Consider the following 19,668-nt stretch of genomic DNA (forward strand, 5'->3'; position numbering starts at 1 on the left):
ACACTTAGGCCCAATCCCATTTTTACCCGTACCCCTTCATTTTGCACGTTCACATGAAGGGGTAGGGGTGTCTCGATTCTCTTTTGGCTGGAGTGGTAGAGGTAAGGGAAAGGGCCAGATAGCCCTTCAAACAAAGATCTTTCAGGATCACACTTTGAACAAAGGGGTATGAGAAATTTCCCTGCATACACAAACTACCGTTTCATGCTATTGATATTTCCACACAGTATCGATTACTTGTGTGTTACCTGGCTGGCAGTTTCTCCGTAGCTTGCTAAACGTGCTATTTGAATGATATGAACACATCTCGTATCGGCTGTAAACTCTTGCATTACCAAGGCAACAACAAACTCATTTGTATTACTTTGCAAAGAGCTCCGTTATTGCAGCGCCGCAATAGAAAACGAAACCATATCCGTACCGGCTGACTCAGCACGAAATGCAATGGTTAAACAAACAGCTTGGGCCGATGGAAAAGCTGCTTTATCAGTCTTGGGAAACTCGAAGGGTCATACAACGCAAAACAATGTTGTGAGTGAGTAATCTGTTAAATGTCGCCTGATTTCTGTTGATATGCCCCCTTAATTGCTGTTCATACTGGTTAAATGTTACAGGACACTAATAAAAGAATCTATTATGACGTGTAGTAGTGGTTTCCCATTTCTTAGGGGAATATTTTCACCCCTACACATTGCCACTCTGTTTCAAGGGGAAGGGCGAAGGGGTACAAAATAGAATTGAGATTACACCTGGTTCTGAAAAATGCCTAAATGTATCTACCTAACGAAGTATGCCGTGTTCATTTAATGTGTTTTAGGGAATTATAATTTGGATGTCCTTAGATAAATGTTGTAAAACTAAAAGACATTTCTTTGTCTTTTTTACAGATACAGTGATCCAGAGATCTCCTGGAACCACCAGGGGCCAACTAAGGGTCGCTATTAATCAAAAGGTCACTGAGCTGCGGACATCCAAAAAGACTCTAAAACTTAAAAAATGAACAGCATGCATCATATACCTGGGGCCTGTACCATGAAGGTAGTTGAACAAACTCAGTGTTATAGGATTAGTAACTTGTGAAGTTAGTTTGTATAGTTGATAATAGTGATAGAGACTCAAACATGTAAGGTTATATCATATTTAAAGTTTATTTACAGCTTATTTATATTACATATGATCTGTATATATTAATATTCATTGGAACTAAAATTTTAACTAAAATCGCTTGTTTAATGAATTGGTGGATTTTCCTGTTCTGGGCTTGTTTTGTTGAGTGTTCATTAGTTTTCTAATTTTGCACTTTTTTTTTTTTTTTTTTTTTTTTAAATTTAATTTTTTAATAAAGATTTAATGTTTTAACTCTTTTACTGTAATCTATTTTTCCTAACTGCACCGTTTAACATTTAAGGCCATGTGCATTGTAAGCATTATTCTAAGCATATATGTGTAATTTGTATATTGAACATTTATACAAAGAAATGTCATGCAAATTGATATTTATATATGTGACATATGTATATAAGACTGTTTTATACATACATTTACATATATATTTATATGGGCTAGTTTTATATGTCAATATATGAAATTGTTCCATTTTCGAATAGGTTTCATATATGGGCAGGTATATATATGTACATATATGTTTTCACTTTATATGTGACATATATGTATAAATGACTGTTTTATACATATATAAACATATATATTTATATGGGCTAGTTTTATATGTCAATATATGATATTGTTCCATTTTCAAATAGGTTTCATATATGTTTTCACCATATATGTGGATATATTTAATATATGTAAATGTCATAGATGTACATATATTACATTTCCGTATGGGCCAGTCGGAGGACAATCCTTCTCAAAATAAAACATTGCTGCTCTAATTTGAGCAGCCCAATAGTACCATTTTAGGTTTGGTAGGTTTAACCCCCCTCTATCAAAAGGCAAGTAAAGCAAAGAAAGCCTGAGACGAGGGCGTTTGTTGTTCCAAATAAAGGTGGAAAACGTTTTTCTCATTAGAACAAAAGTAGAATGTGGGGGGAGGGGGATGGATTGAAAGAAATATAACAATTTGGGTAAGATAGACATTTTTAATATGTTAACACGGCCAATCAATGAGATAGGAAGTTTTGTCCATCTATTTAACAGGCCAATTACAGAATCTGATATGGGCTTATAATTAGCTGATACAATTTCATTAACAGTTGGTGTAATTTTGATTCCTAGATAAGTAAAACCTTCTTGTGAGATTTTAAAGGGTGTCTGAACTGGAGGGAGAAGCCTTTCTGCTTTGTGGAGGAATAGTAACTCGGATTTAGAATTATTAATTTTATACCCCGAGAATTCTCCAAATTTTTTAATCAAATTTAGCAATGCTGGAATAGAGAGTTTTAGATTGGAAGAGAATATAATTATATCATCTGCATATAAAGAAATACGGTGTTCTGAGGGTCCAATTGTAATACCTAAAATATGCGTGTGATTACGGATTGCCATAGCTAATGGTTCAATTGCTAGGGTAAAAAGTAAGGGAGAGAGCGGACATCCCTGGCGTGTACCTCTGTAGAGTCTGAAAGGGGCAGACATTATTCCATTTGTTAATATCTCAGCTAGAGGGTTAGCATACAAAATTCGGACCCATTTCATAAACTCATATCCAAACCCCATCCTTTCCATAACCCTAAACAGATACTGCCACTCAATTCTGTCAAACGCTTTTTCAGCGTCTAATGACAGAAGTGCGTTATCGTGAGTATTAGATTTCTCATGTAATATATTAAGTACTCTACGGATATTATGAAAACCTTGCCTCCCCCAAATAAAGCCGTTTTGATCAATATGAACGAGCTTGGGCAAATGTATTTCTAGTCTTTTTGCTAGGGCTTTGCAAAGAATCTTTAAATCATTATTCAAGAGAGAAATTGGTCTATATGAGCCACAATCTATTGGTGACTTCCCAGGTTTTAGCAACAAAGTAATTACCGCTGTATTCAAAGAGGGAGGCAAAGTCCCATTCTCTAGAGACTCTTGGTACATTTCTAAAAGAGGATTGATTAGTTTATGATGGAAAATTTTATATAACTCTATTGGTATGCCATCTGGGCCTGGGGTCTTCCCTCCTTTCATGCTAATAATGGCCTCAGACAGCTCCTCAGAATTCAGGTCATCTTCAAGGGAAACCATGAAGCCCAAATCTGTTGGCCCAAAGTCCAAAGCATCCAGGAAAACTTTCTGTTTCTCTGTGGCACTCTCTGAGTACTCAGAGCTGTAAAGAGCCTCAAAGTAATTCCTAAAGACCACATTTATCTCAGTTTGATCAAATGTTACCTCACCCTCCTTTATCTGAATGGAATTTATGGCTCTTTCAGTTTGTAACTGCTTCATACGCCAGGCAAGTAACTTGCCCGCTCTCTCCCCACCTTCATAATAGGTCTGTTTAAGTCTCATCAAACTTTTTTTGGCATGTTCTAATGAAAGCTCATTATATTTCATTTTCAATTTGTGCAATTCCAAAAGGAGATCAGGGGTAGTTTTCTGGTATATTTCAGATTCAATTTTCTTTATTTTGTTTTCAAGGTTTACCATTTCTACTTGGCAACGCTTATATTTATAATTTGTGTAGCTAATCATTCGTCCTCTTATAAAAGCTTTAAACGCTTCCCATCTGACTGAGGCAGATGTTTGATTAGTATTTATTTCAAAATAATAATCTATCTGTTTATCAATGAACTCCAAAAATTCAGGATCCCTCAGCCAAGTTATATGCAAGCGCCATCTTGGGGTCCTACATAAAAAATTAGGAAAGTTTAACATGAATGAGACTGCAGCATGATCTGAGATTAATATACTATCATACCAACAGTTTCTGACTTTAGACGTTAGATCAGTAGATAAAAGAAAATAATCAATACGAGAAAATGTTTTATAAGTACTAGAATAACATGAATAAGTCAAACTATCTGGGTGTTTGTTTCTCCATATATCTATTAAATTGAAATCTTGCATATACTGTTTTAACTCCATTCTGGTTTGTAAATGAGAGAGATCTGTTTTAGTTGATCTATCTAGTTCTGGACATAATGCACAATTAAAATCTCCTCCTATAACAAAATCTCCTTGCAGTCCAGCCAATGTTAGAAATAAATTTCTGTAAAAAACAGGATTATCCACATTAGGCCCATAAACATTCACTAAATTCAGTCTAACAGATAGGATCTCGACTTGGACAATTATATACCTCCCCAATTTGTCTCTGATTGTGTTAATTATTTGTAAAGGTATGGATTTATGTATAAGTGTGAGAACCCCTCTAGAATGCGAATTAAAGCAGGCTGAAAACACTTGCCCTGGCCATCTCTTCCTTACCCTAATAACATCCTCCGGAACTAAGTGGGTTTCCTGAAGGAACACTATTTTAGCTTTCATTTGTCTAAGTCTATACATCACTTGCTTTAGCTTTATAATTTTATTTAGACCTCTCACGTTCCAGGAGGTAAATTGAATATCAGATAGGGAAACCATTATTGCATATACAGTATATACCCGTTCTTAAAAAGGATGCTAAAGTAAGTATACAGACAATTATTGTAAAGGAGAAAATACAAAGCAAGGGAAAAAAAAAACAAACAAAAAAAACAACAACAACAACACCACAATACAGCCAAACCGAACAATTGGCCAACAAACAGGTATTTCACCAAATGGAATACCATTACCCCTCTTCCCCTCCCCAGTTGAACACTTCCAAAGGCCTTCTTGAAACAGCCTGATTACAGCACTTTGTCGGTCCACTCGTGAACTTTCCACGGAGAGGAACAACCTGCCTGATCGCTGGGCGGGTCCCGCAACAGACAAAAATGTCAACCCAGCATCACGAAAAAAAAGAAAATTACGTTAATGAAACTGATCCCAAGATTAAATATTTTCCTACACATCCTGCTGGGCAGTATCTTTGAGATCTTGCAGAAACCTCTGAGCGTCTGGGGGGCTATTGAACAAATGACGCTTTCCCTTATGTCACGCACAGAGTAGCTGGATGCAAGATGCCGTAGCGCAGTTCGGGAATACTGAGATCGCGGAGGTCCTTCTTGACCGTGTCGAATCGTTTCCGTTTCTTGTGCAGTTCAGCTGAGACGTCAGAGAAAAACATAAGCTTACTTTTGTCCAACATCACTGTGCCTTTTGCTCTCGCTGCCTTCAGGGTACGGACTTTGTCAGCGTAGTTTAGGAATTTCATTATCACGGCTCTTGGCGGGATGTCAGACCTATCTTCGCAGAGTCTGCCGATTCGATGAGCTCTCTCAATTACCAGGGGGCCAGGAAAATTTTCTGGACCGAGGATCTCAGGTAGTAATTTCTCTAAGAAAGCACACATGTCTTTCCCCTCCCCATCGTAGATTAGAACGACGACTACGATTTTCCAGATCATCTACTTTTACTGAGAGAGATTCCACGGCCGTTTTTAACTTTGTGTTTTGCGTTTGCAACTCTGAGACACTATCTTCTTGTGTGCTAATTCGATCCTCGGCTTCTGTTACCCGTGTTGTGAGTGCTTTAAGATCACACTGCACTCCGTTGATCGCCTGCAGCAGTCCATCAAATCGCACAGTAAATTCCGATTTCAGTGAATGGATGGCCTCGAGAACTGCCGAAAATGACTCTTGGTTAGCACTTGATGCTCCCTCTTCACTATTAGCTTCGGTAGATTTAGCATCTGTCTCGGCCTCTCCAGGCATGGTCAATTTTACTTGTTTTTGTGTAGTTTTAGTCGGTTTTGGTGGCATCTTGACACATTAGGATACATCCGAATTTAGAATGGGATCAGTTTGTCAGCGATTATCGGGTTAAATAATCATTTGTTGCGGAGCTCCGATTCACGTCCACTCAGCACCGCGCCATAACCGGAAGTCGTGGTACTCCATATTTAACCTGTGATCGATACGACATCTCTTCATTAACTACTACAGATGATAACGGTCAGATAAGTAAGATTTGAACCATGCCAAAGCAATTCCACTAATGCCAATATAGTTTTCAAGTCTTTTTAGAAGAATGTTGTGATCGATAGTGTCAAAAGCAGCACTGAGATCTAATAACACTAATAGAGAAATACAGCCACGATCGGATGATAAGAGTAGATTGTTTGTAACTCTAACGAGAGCAGTCTCAGTACTATGGTTTGGTCTAAATCCTGACTGGAAATCCTCACAGATTCCATTTCTTTCTAAAAAGGAACACAGTTGTGTTGAAACTGCCTTTTCTAGTATCTTTGACAGAAAAGGTAGATTCGAGATTGGCCTGTAATTTACTAAATCTCTCGGATCTAGTTGAGGTTTTTTAATAAGAGGTTTAATAATAGCCTGCTTAAAGGTTTTTGGCACGTATCTTAGTGTTAAGGATGAATTAATTATATCAAGAAGTGGACCTACGACCTCTGGAAGCATTTCTTTCAGTAGTTTAGTCGGCATTGGGTCTAACATACATGTTGTTGATTTTGATGATTTGATAAGTTTAGATAATTCTTCCTCTCCTATAGCGGCGAATGATTCTAGTTTTACCTCAGGGACACTACAGTACACTGTCTGGAGCGAAACTGTAGACGGTTGCATGTTTATAATTTTCTCTCTAATATTATCAATCTTGCAAGTAAAGAAGTTCATAAAGTCATTACTGCTGTGCTCTATGGAAACGTCAGCAGTTGAATCTCTGTTTAGTTAATTTAGCCACTGTCAAATAAATACCTAGGATTATGTTTGTTTTCTATTAAGAGATTTGAAAAATAAGTAGATCTAGCATTTCTTATAGCCGTTCTGTACTCAATCATTTTTTTCTTTCCACGAAAGGCGAAAAACTTCTAGTTTTGTTTTCTTCCAACTACGTTCAGCTTTTCTAACAGCTCGTTTTAGAGCCCGAGTGTGCTCATCATACCACGGCGTTGGATTAGTTTCCTTAATCTTCTTTAGACGTAAAGGAGCGACTGCATCTAATGTGCTGGAAAAGAGAGAGCCAATAGTTTCTGTTGCAGCATCGAGTTCTTCTAAGTTGTCAGGTATACTAAGGCGATGAAACTGCTCGGGGAGATTATTTATAAAGCAATGTTTAGTGGTAGACGTGATGGTTCTACAATATTTATGGTGGTGGTTTTGCAGCCTTGGCTAATTGTATTATACACGAGACTAGATAATGATCTGATATATCATCGCTCTGCTGTAGAATTTCAACAGCATCAATATCAATTCCATGCGACAGTATTAGATCTAGGGTATGATTACGACAATGAGTGGGTCCTGACACGTGTTGTCTAACTCCAATAGAGTTTAAAATGTCTGCAAATGCCAATCCAAATGCGTCTTTATTATTATCTACATGGACAGGCACGTGCACACATAGACAAAAAAGGGGCTTGAGCACCTGCCCTTTTTCTTCCTGGAGAGAAAGTGCCCTTTTTTCTGGGGTGCTTTTTTTTTTTTTTTTTTTTTTAATAAATGAATATATATATTCCTGTTTGCGCTCAGCTTCCCTGTCAAACAAATATATTTACTTTATAAAACAAATAAAAAACAAATAATAATAATAAAAAAAAACTATATCAGGTCGGCTTTGTCGAGTTCAGATGCCCTCACTCCGCGACACGCCATTCATGCCCGCACGCACGCACGCGCGCCCCACCTCACCTCACCTCACCTCGAGTTTGCTGCTGGCTGAAAACTTGTGACAACTATTTCCGCGAAAATGCAACTGCTGCCTGGCGATAAGAAGCGAAAAAGAAAAAAGGCCCTAGATGGATGCATCCCGTGCATTTCTTTCAGGTAGGCTAGCCATTGTTCACAAACCTGAAAGTTTTGTCTATTTAAGGGCTATTTATACATTTAACGCTGCATTAATAGTTTGACCACAATCAACACATCTGCCTGATTTGATACTAATGAAATATATGTCATATTATAATTTAAATTATTGTATTGTGCTATGCATTGAGTATGGTAAACACTTGACCGATAGGTTGGGCTGTCAATACCAGAAGAGGAGCATCCATGAACCACATTATTAGACAGTTTTCTAAGGATGCATGGTTTATTAAAACCATTTAAAAATCATAATACAGCATCAGCTACATAATGCTATTCTTAAATCTACGCTTACACATGATAATACATCAATACAAGTTTAAACCCTCGCTCTGTCTTTGCGTGTTTGATGTCCACATATTCTTGTTGAAGAAATTACAGTGACTAGCATTTCTATCATAGTTGGCTTTGATCGTGGATTTGATCATGCTGTGCTGTCTAACAACAAAAATCAGCAGGCTTTTGGCGCCCTCTGCAGGCATTTGTTATAACATATAATGTATTAACAGTTCAGGAATTTTTTTTGATGTGTTTAAATATGCAGATTAGCTTATTTTGGTTAATTTAGAAGAAATCTACAGATGCAAACAGATGGAGGGTAGTAGGCTTAAAACAAACTCCATCTAAATGTGTAGGGTTATGGTTAAGTTTTCTTTCCATTAGAGTAAAAGACATGGCAGCAAAAATGGACCTTAAAATTGTAAAATTGTAAAATCTTAAAATTGTCCACTTCATGAAAGAAGTATTCCAATAACACCAAAAAATTAAAACTATTTATTGATTTGTGCAAAATAAACAAATTATTAGTGAAACTATGTCCCTCTTCTTGGTGCAGTCATTTATTCTAAATATATAGGCTACTTGAAAATAGTTGCTGTTGACTTCTCTTGTGATAAACCTAGTGAATACTAAAGAAGACCATGGTCTCTGTGTGAACTGATTATTTTGTAGAAATCTGTGGAGTATAAAACAATTGCATGAGTGTAAGTGAAGTCAAAGTTGTCTTAATATATTTAAGGGTTCGTTATTTTTTAAATAAATAATTATGAAAAGTGCCCTTTTTTCCACTTGAGCCCCTGCCCCCCAAAATGTCTGTGCACGTCCCTGTACATGGATATTAAAATCACCAACAACAAGGACTTTATCCGCAGCCAGTACTAACTCTGATAGGAAATCAGCAAATTCTTTGATAAAGTCAGTATTAGGCATGTGACTGTATCAAATTTTCATGTTGCGATTAATTGATGAAGCTTTTATCACGGTATACGGTATTATCATGATATTAAAATAAGTTGCAAAACCATTTTTGTCATAGTTTAACAGGTTTAAGAACTATTTTTGTAATAAAACAAATACGACTCTGACTGAAATTTTCAAACATATTAAAATGCAAAAGAATTAGCCTATAAAGAACAACAGATAACACTTTACTCTATTTAATGCATTAACTAAGATTGAGCAATAGCTACATTTGTTACAGAAAGTGTTATTTTCTGTTAACGTTAGTTTAGAAACACAACTGATCATTGTTAGTTTTATCTCATTCCATTAAATTTTAGTTATTAAAGTTATTTTGATTTTAGTAATGTTATTAAACAGTAACTAAGAAATTAACATTAATTAATAATAATTAATACTTATATAAGAATTTTTATTGTCAGTTTAGTGATAATGAATTAACATGTTAACTAATGAAGCTGTATGTTTTCAAAGTTTTACTGAACAATAACAAATAATCAGAACATTTCTAATCATTTAGAAATGCCCTCATGTTGTAGTCCAGATTAAAATATAAAAATGTTTAGGTTTGAAAATAAATATAAATATAATAAATAATAATAAATAAATATAAATATAATAAAGTCTTTTTTAAGTATTCAGTATTTGGTGCTGTGATGAACAACACTGAGATTACAAAAAATTAATGGCTGTTTGAAGCATTTTAAAAACTTCACTAGCGCAGTTACTTTGTTTGCACGGTTTCCGTGGTAACCGCTGCACGCTGCTGTTCCATCAGCGCCCTCTGCTGTCAGAGTGAACGCGCACTTTCATTCAGCTCGTCTCCTTCCGCCATGTGCTTCTCGTGCACGTTGGGATTGTTTACATCTGAGCGCGTGTCCTTTTGACGCAGAATACAGCGGTGTTGTGCATTTTAAACGATTGATGGGTAAAGTATTCTTAATTGCCTTATAAAATATTAATAATTGGTAATAAATTATTATTTGCAGTATTCTGAAGTGCCGACGATTACAATATCGTGCATATTCCTTATCGCGATTTATCGCATTACCGAATATCGGCACAAGTCTAGTCAGTATGGTGCCCTGGTGGCCTGTATACAGTAGCCAGCACAAATGTCAACTTACATAATGTTACATAAAGCACCATCACTTCAAAGGAATTATATTTGAAATTCTTTTGAGTGATTCTGAATATATTACTATAAATTACAGCAACACCTCCCCCTTTGCCTTTCTGTCGAGGATTGTGTCGATAATCATAACCTTGAGGACTAGATTCATTTAAAGTAATGTAATCGTCTGGTTTTAGCCAGGTTTCTGTCAAACACAGCAAGTCTAGTTTATTGTGTGTGATAATTTCATTTACAATAAGTTCTTTTGAAGAAATAGATCTAATATTCAGTAACCCAAGCTTTATCATTTGTTTATCTGATTTATCTGTGATTTTCATTTTTTGAACATCAATTAAATTTTTACCCTTAAAAGGTTTCGGAAGTTTTTTGTATTTACTAGTTCGAGGTACAGACACAGCCTCTATGTGAGGCGGCCTAGCCGCGGAAAACACCACTCTTCCGTTCCAATAAGAACATCAAACAGGTTCTCCCCACTCACTGACGCACCCACTGAGAATCTTGTTGAAAGTGCCCTAGTTATTGGCGATTCTATTACACGGAAGGTGAAAATAGAGACACCAGCCACCATAGCCACATGTTTGCTGGGAGCCAGAGCACCTGACATCAAAGCAAATTTAAAAGTGCTGGCTAATGCTAATCGTAAATATTATAAAATTATTATTCACGTCGTCACAAATGATGTTCGACTTCGCCAGTCGGAGATCACTAAAATTAACATTAAAGAGTTAAATGTCAGGAGAAGTAATTTGCTCTGGTCCCCTTCCTGTTCGTCGGAGTGATGAGATAGTTATCAGATTATCATCACTCAATGGCTGGCTGTCTAAGTGGTGTCCGCAGAATAATATAGGTTTCATAGACAATTGGAAAAGTTTTTGGGGCAGACCTGACCTGTTGAAAAGAGATGGTATTCATCTGTCCCGGGATGGTGCTGCTCTTCTCTCTAGTAATATGGCACATAGCTGAAACATGACAAATTGGGGCCCAGGACAGGAAGCAGACAGACTGGCTAAACCAACTGTCTGCTAGCTGCCTCACGTTACAGAAGTCAGATAAATCCCAACACATAGAAACACTTACACCTAGATATTATCACATAGAGACTGTGTCTGTACCCCAAATTAGTAAAAACAAAAAACGTCCAATCCCATTCAATGGTAAAAATGTAATTGATGTTCAACAAATAAAAAATAGAGATAATAATGATAAACAAATGATAAAGCTTGGGTTGTTAAATATTAGATCACTTTCTTCAAAAGCACTTATTGTAAACGATATTATCACAGACAATAATCTAGATGTGCTGTGTTTGACAGAAACCTGGCTAAAACCGGACGATTACATTACTTTAAATGAGTCTAGTCCTCAAGGTTATGATTATCGACACAATCCTCGTCAGAAAGGCAAAGGGGGAGGTGTTGCTTTAATTTATATTAATATTTACAGTATCAGCCAGAAGTCTTTAAAATATAATTCCTTCGAAGTGATGGTGCTTTACGTAACATTATGTAAGTTGCCATTTGTGCTGGCTACTGTATACAGGCCACCAGGACACCATACAGACTTTATCAAAGAATTTGCCAATTTTCTATCAGAATTAGTACTAGTTGCAGATAAAGTCCTTGTTGTTGGTGATTTTAATATGCAGATAATAAAAAAGACTCATTGGGATTGGCATTTACAGACATTCTAAACTCTATTGGTGTTAGACAACACGTGTCAGGACCCACTCATTGTCGTAATCATACTTTAGATCTAATATTGTCACATGGAATCAATATTGATGCCGTTGAAATTCTGCAGCAGAGTAATGACATCTCAGATCATTATCTAGTCTTGTGTATACTACATTTAGTCAAAGAGACAAAACTGCCTCCCTGCCATAAATATGGTAGAACCATCACTTCTACCACTAAAGATCACTTTATAAATAATCTTCCTAATCAGTTTCATCCCCTTAGCATACCAGACAGCTTAGAAGACCTCGATGTTGCAACAGAAACTGTTGCCTCTTTTCCAGTACATTAGACTCAGTTGCTCCTCTGTATTTAAAAAAGATTAAGGAAATTAATCCAACACCATGGTACAATGAGCACACTCGGGCCCTAAAAACAGCAGCTAGAAAAATGGAGCGCAGCTGAAAGAAAACAAAACTAGAAGTATTTCGCATTTTGTGGAGAGAGAGAATGATTGAGTACAGAAAGGCCTTAAAAACTGCTGGATCTGCCTATTTTTCAAAACTTTTAGAAGAAAATAAACACAACCCTAGGTATTTATTTGATACAGTGGCTAAATTAACAAGAAATAAAGCTTCAACTTCTGATGTTTCCAAAGAGCATAGCAGTAATGACTTTATGAACTACTTTACTTGCAAGATTGATAATATTAGAGAGAAAATTATACCCATGCAACCGTCAACTACAGTATTGTGTCAGACAGTGCATTGTAGTGTCCCTGAAGAAAAATTAAATTCATTTTCTGCTTTAGGAGAGGAAGAATTGTCTAAACTAAGAGATGCTTCTGGAGGTCATAGATACTCTTCTTAATATTGTTAATTCATCTTTATCACTAGGATACGTTCCAAAAACTTTTAAGCTTGCTGTTATTAAACCCCTTATTAAAAAAACCACAACTTGATCCTAGAGCATTAGTCAATTACAGGCCAATTTCAAAACTCACTTTTCTGTCAAGAAAAGGCAGTTTCATCACAACTATGTTCCTTTTTAGAAAGAAATAGTATCTGTGAGGATTTCCAGTCAGGATTTAGACTGTACCATAGTACTGAGACTGCTCTCATTAGAGTTACTAATGATTTGCTCTTATCATCAGATCGTGGTTGTATCTCTCTATTAGTGTTACTGGATCTTAGTGCTGCATTTGACTATTTGACTATTGATCACAATATTCTTCTAAATAGACTCGAAAACTATGCTGGCATTAGTGGAATTGCACATGGTTCAAATCACACTTATCTGACCGTTATCAGTTTGTAGTAGTAAACGATGAGATGTCATATCAATCACAAGTTAAATATGGAGTACTGCAAGGCTCAGTACTAGGACCATTGCTTTTCACTCTGTACATGCTGTACATGTACATATCATTAGGAAGCATTGCGTTAGTTTTCATTGTTACGCTGATGATACTCAGCTCTATATTTTTTCACACCCTGACGAAACTTACCAATTCGCTAAATTAACAGAATGTATAGCTGATATAAAAGACTCGATGACCAGTAATTTCGTACTACTAAATTCAGAAAAAACTGAGATTCTAATTTTTGGACTGAAAACTACTTCACGCAATAACCTAGAATACTGTCTAACACTTGATGGCTGCTCTAAGTCTTCGTCGTGTGCTCTGGTACCTGGGTGTGCTCTTTGATACCAATCTTTCATTTGAAGGCCATGTTACTAGCATCTGCAAAACCACATTCTTCCATCTTAAAAATATATCTAAACTACGACATATGCTCTCAATGAAAAATGCAGAAAAATTAGTTCATGCGTTCATGACCTCAAGGCTAGATTATTGTAACGCTCTACTAGGTGGTTGTTCCTCCCGCTTTATAAATAAACTACAGCTCGTACAGGTGCAGGGGGTGCAGACGGGTGCGGAGGTCTCCAGGGCGGTTCTAGGACCTCGAGCCATCACGGCTGCCTGAGACTCCTGACCTGCCGTGATGGGGTCAGGGGCCTTGGGTAGCCATGGTGGGTCAGGAGTCTCAGGCAGACGTGACGGGTCAGGGGCCATGGGCAGCCATGGCGGGTCAGGAGTCTCAGGCAGCCTTGACGGGTCAGGGGCCGTGGGCAGCCATGGCGGGTCAGGAGTCTCAGGCAGCCATGGCGGGTCAGGAGTCTCAGGCAGCTGTGACGGGTAAGGGGCCGTGGGCAGCCAGGGCGGGTCAGGAGTCTCAGGCAGCCGTGACGGGTCAGGGGCCGTGGGCAGTGTAAGAATTGAAAATATCCAAAGATATTTTAAAATGAACAAAGACATTTGCTTTACTGTTTCACACCCCTCTCTCTTGCCAAGGGCCATTTGGGAGGCACAAAGGTGATAGTGATCAAGGCCTGTAGGCCAAGATGTGTGTACATCGGGGGTCTACAAATGGTCACACCTTTAGTACAGTGGGGGGAAGTTTTATCTTCTGATTGGTCAGTTTGAATGTCTCACATTTGAGTTTCAGTCACATGGTCAAGGAAGGGATAAAAGAAGATTTTAACTGTTGCTCTGGGCTCTTTTCTATGCTCTTCTTCCTTGGATCTCGGGCACTCTCTTGCCCTCCCTCTCTCTCTCTCTCTCTCTCTCTCTCTCTATTTCTCTTTCTCTCTCTCAGGTAACTTTTTTTATACATGCTGTGTACGTTCAATGGTATATGATTTTATCATCTCATACATCTATTTTATAATTATTTTAAGTGTAACCATAATCAGATATTGTCATTAAACCCTTTCAATTACAAATGATGTGTTAACTAGTTTTGATTTAGTATTAACATTAATGTGCTCCCTATTGCAATACAATATTGTCACACTATAGCAACGCTCTCCCACATATTTTGCTATTATAACTGCGCTTATTTCCGTCGTTGGTATAAGTTGCAGTGGGTGGTAATAGACAAGAAATGTACAGTATTCTAACATCTTACTGATGAAGTTTCTTTAGTCGCTCGGCAAACCTTACAGCCTGAACCCCTGTAGGAGTTCCACCCTTACAGATGGTGCCGAAACCCAGGATCCCTTGCAGTGAGTTTTCTGAAATCTACTTTGATCGCTCATCAGAATGAGGACATTTTTTCACAGTTGAATTTGTGAATGGATTAAAGCTGACCACCTCACCAAGGAATGGGTAAGTCTGTTTTAATTGTTTAATGGTATGATATTCAGATCTCCTCAGGGATGGAAGGGAAAATTTCTGAAAAGAGTGACGTATTATTTGCTTTATGGAGCAAAAAAGTTGAGCCTATCTTTAATGGGAAATACATACCAAAAAATCTCAATTCAGATGATGACATTCTTGCATATTGGGACATAATTGGTAAACATCATAAGAAATCAAAACATGGTGAAATAATTGAGGCTTTAAACTACATGCGTTATAAACGGCTACATGAGTTAACAACATTTCTATCTTCATTTATGGATGTTAAATGTGAAGAAGTGAATTCTAAAAATGCAGAGGTACAAAAGTGTGAGGCAAAGATTCAGGATCTTCAGTCACAGCTGGATAATTTACTAGCTGAGCAGTTAGCTCTGACTGAAAAGTGTAAAAAACACAAAGAGACCATTGCAGATCTCAAGGATAAGCTAAATGCTCAAAAGTTTTCCAAAACGCTTAACAGCGATGGGGCTAAAAAGCATGTTCACTTCTTAGATGAGGTGAATTGCTCTGATGAATCTGGAATGTTTTGTTCAGAGTCCACTGCTCAAGAAAGTGTGCCTATTTCAGTTCTTAAGGTGATGCAGCACTGTAATAGCGCAGAGTCATGTACCAGAACGCATGGTGTTCAAGCATTAGAGAGTCGTGAAAACCCTCAAACTCCAGGAGAACACAGCAAACAGCCCTGTGGCAAAGAGAACAGGTTTTGCAGTTCCTGTCAGAAAATAGGCCATACAGAGGACAAATGCTGGTCACTGGGTAGGGGTAGACCTCCAACTTATTTTCAGAAAAATAGGAAACCACATTCTAAGGGCAAAGATCAGAGCTCATTTGCAGGTAAAACTCTAAGTGAGTTAACTGCATTGTTCATGCAAGGCCTCCAACTATTGACTTCACTTGCTAGTGGATTAGCAGCCCAATAGCAATGATCCTGTTTGTATTTCCAAATCTGTGATTGTGCTAAACACATTGTGCGCATAGAACACACATTAAAGTTGTTTTTGATACTATATGTACACATAGACTAGCTGAGTTTATTCTTTAAAACACATGATTGCTTTGCTGTAAGTGTTGGATTAAACACTTAGGTTAAAGGTTGTAGATGTTATCCATTCTAGGCCATGTATCTTGTGTAAATTGGAATAATATGTGTAGTACTGGAATTGTGTAGCAATTCTAGTTGCATGTGTGACTATGTAGAATTTGTTTGCTTCCTAAATGGGAAACTCTGCTATTTTCCATATAGCTAGAGTAAAACCATGTACAGGAGCACAGAATTGCCATGTGGCTACAGTGTGATTCACAGTTGCATTAACCATGAAAATGCTTTCCTCACAACAGGATTCAGTAACTCTGAACTTTGCACTTTATCATGCTCCTTAATGAAAACATTGGTGTTGAAGGATTTTGAGCCAAATCACACCTCATACTCATATTCTCCTGCTGGCTCCCTGTTATAACAGGACCAAATTTGCATCACAATTGTAAAAACTCCCTCACCTTTGTTTGGAGCATGATTTAATTTACACATAGCCACAGCTAAATGCAGCCACATAGATTTGATCTTCACACACAGTCAAATCTACATATGCCTCACAAAATGTTTGCATATAATGTTTTTGTTTTTAAGTCTTTAAGTCTAGACTGCACTATAACTGTGAATTTCATCCAGTTGTTGTTGTTTTTTACTTTGGATTTACTAAATCACTTCGTTATTTGTCTCACCAAGTTAAATATCAAAATGTATGTTAGTATTTCTCATTCTACCTAAGCACAAAAGGTGTATTATCATAAATGCATTTGAAACAATTCTGAAGCTTATTTCATTTGTTTCTTTGTATTTTGTCCATTTGGCTTGTAACAATGTTTTTGGACATTTATTCAATTGAATCTCTGTATTGTTTACACTGAATAATTTGTTAATACTCTTCATGAAATGGAGTGTTTTAAACCAACATTTGTTGTTTTGTTATTATGCAATTTATTTCAATGTTTCCAGAAACAATGTAAGAGCTTGTAAGATCTTCTTTTATTCTCACCTTGACCACTTTATCAAGTACATCAATTTAAGGGCGTATTGCCAGAGACAAATTTAATCTGACCACATCAAACCTCTGACCAATGAAAAATGCCATATGTATGCTTTTGCTGTTTGTTGTGCTATATGTTCTTTTAAATAACAGGATCCCTGCTGCCAAAGTTCAAATCCTGTGTCTTGTCTCAAAGGAGGGACAACTGAGTTCTACCATCATCAGTGCCTGATTCTTGTGGAGGTGTGAAGTGTTCGATGGATGATTTGCATATCTATGAATGGTGCAACACCATTTGATGGACCTTCTCATGCAGGACTGAAAGGAGAACAAAGAATGAAGACTGACCGACTGCTATTGCAACAAGTCTGGACAAGAAGTCTGAAGTTGACATCTACACAACAGAAAGCATGTCTTCATGGATTGTGCCACCTTTTGACACATGAGTGTGGCCAATGGTGCCAAGGAGGGACTGTAAGAATTGAAAATATCCAAAGATATTTTAAAATGAACAAAGACATTTGCTTTACTGTTTCACACCCCTCTCTCTTGCCAAGGGCCATTTGGGAGGCACAAAGGTGATAGTGATCAAGGCCTGTAGGCCAAGATGTGTGTACATCGGGGGTCTAAATGGTCACACCTTCAGTACAGTGGGAGGAAGTTTTATCTTCTGATTGGTCAGTTTGAATGTCTCACATTTGAGTTTCAGTCACATGGTCAAGGAAGGGATAAAAGAAGATTTTAACTGTTGCTCTGGGCTCTTTTCTATGCTCTTCTTCCTTGGATCTCGGGCACTCTCTTGCCCTCCCTCTCTCTCTCTCTCTCTCTCTATTTCTCTTTCTCTCTCTCAGGTAACTTTTTTTATACATGCTGTGTACGTTCAATGGTATATGATTTTATCATCTCATACATCTATTTTATAATTATTTTAAGTGTAACCATAATCAGATATTGTCATTAAACCCTTTCAATTACAAATGATGTGTTAACTAGTTTTGATTTAGTATTAACATTAATGTGTTCCCTATTGCAATACAATATTGTCACACTATAGCAACGCTCTCCCACATATTTTGCTATTATAACTGCGCTTATTTCCGTCGTTGGTATAAGTTGCAGTGGGTGGTAATAGACAAGAAATGTACAGTATTCTAACATCTTACTGATGAAGTTTCTTTAGTCGCTCGGCAAACCTTACAGCCTGAACCCCTGTAGGAGTTCCACCCTTACAGCAGCCATGGCAGGTCAGGAGTCTCAGGCAGCAGTGACGGGTCAGGGACCGTGGGCAGCCATGGCGGGTCAAGAGTGTCAGGCAGCCATGACGGGTCAGGGGCCGTGGGCAGCCATGGTGGGTCTCGAGCCCCACCCACATGTGTGTCCCCCACATGTCTCCCACCCACGGGTACATAGTCCCTCCCCAAAAAAATTTTTTTGAGAGACTTAGGGGAGGCTGGGAGGGCTTGTGGCATGTCGTGGGTTTTTGGAGGAAAGCATTGTGTTTCTGTGGACAAGGATTGGACGATTTATCAAGAACTTCCTCAATGACACAATCAGAACAATTTAGAAACCAAATCAGATTTATTGCTTAGACTAGGGAAAAACAACAGGCAGGTTCTTTAAAACGGATCCTGTCCTCATCCAGATGCCCCGAAAACAGTCGTTCAACGGGGCATCTGGCCAATTCGCCAAATAAGCAAGCTCAACAAATCCCTCCACATACCTCTCCAGCGAGCGACCGTCCTGCTGGAACCCACAAAGGCGATCCTCCGCTGGAGTTAGCTTGGGAGACACTGGAGACTCGGGAAGTTCAGAAACAAAGAACAAGCCCATTTTCTTTGTAGATTTCCAGTGGTACGGTCCGTTCTTCTGTTACGGTGCTGTGCTGTATAGACAGGGCGAGTACGGAAATCCACAATGATACAGGCTTTATTAATAATCATGGAGCAGAATGACAACATAGCACACATAAACTAACAATAAGAACGGACAGGGAGTGCTAGGAGTGATTTCAACTTAAAGGGGGTGCTGACGAGGACAACAGGTGCTGAGAATCCGGGGAGATTGCGGGAAGACTCATGAGGGAAGTGCAGACAGGTGTGCAGAACAGGAGGATGCTGGGAACTGGAGTCCGGGAAGGCATGATTGTAACTCAGAGCAGATAGGTGGAAATTTATATTGTCCCATATGACAATGTATCTCATCTGCTCTGCATCCATGTGGTCTTCTGCTGTGATGATTTTGTGTAGTCTTTCTAAAATGTGAATATGTGGGCCGTGTTGTAAGGGCCAAAGTTGGCATGCTGGTGGAGGACCCCCATAGGACATACATTGTGATGTTGCCACCACGTTGTCCTGGGACATTCAAAATAGCTCTGTGGCCAATGATGTTTCTCCCTCTCCCTCTTACTGCAACATTTCCTTCCATTTTGTTGAAGACACATAAACTCACCTTTTGCCTTTTTATAGTACTTGCACCTGATTGTTGAGTTTACAGTTAAGCACCCAAGTGTCTGCAGACCTGACGGCCATGT

Source organism: Chanodichthys erythropterus, chromosome 22 (genome assembly GCF_024489055.1).
Source record: "Chanodichthys erythropterus isolate Z2021 chromosome 22, ASM2448905v1, whole genome shotgun sequence".
In the NCBI taxonomy this organism is placed as follows: domain Eukaryota; kingdom Metazoa; phylum Chordata; class Actinopteri; order Cypriniformes; family Xenocyprididae; genus Chanodichthys; species Chanodichthys erythropterus.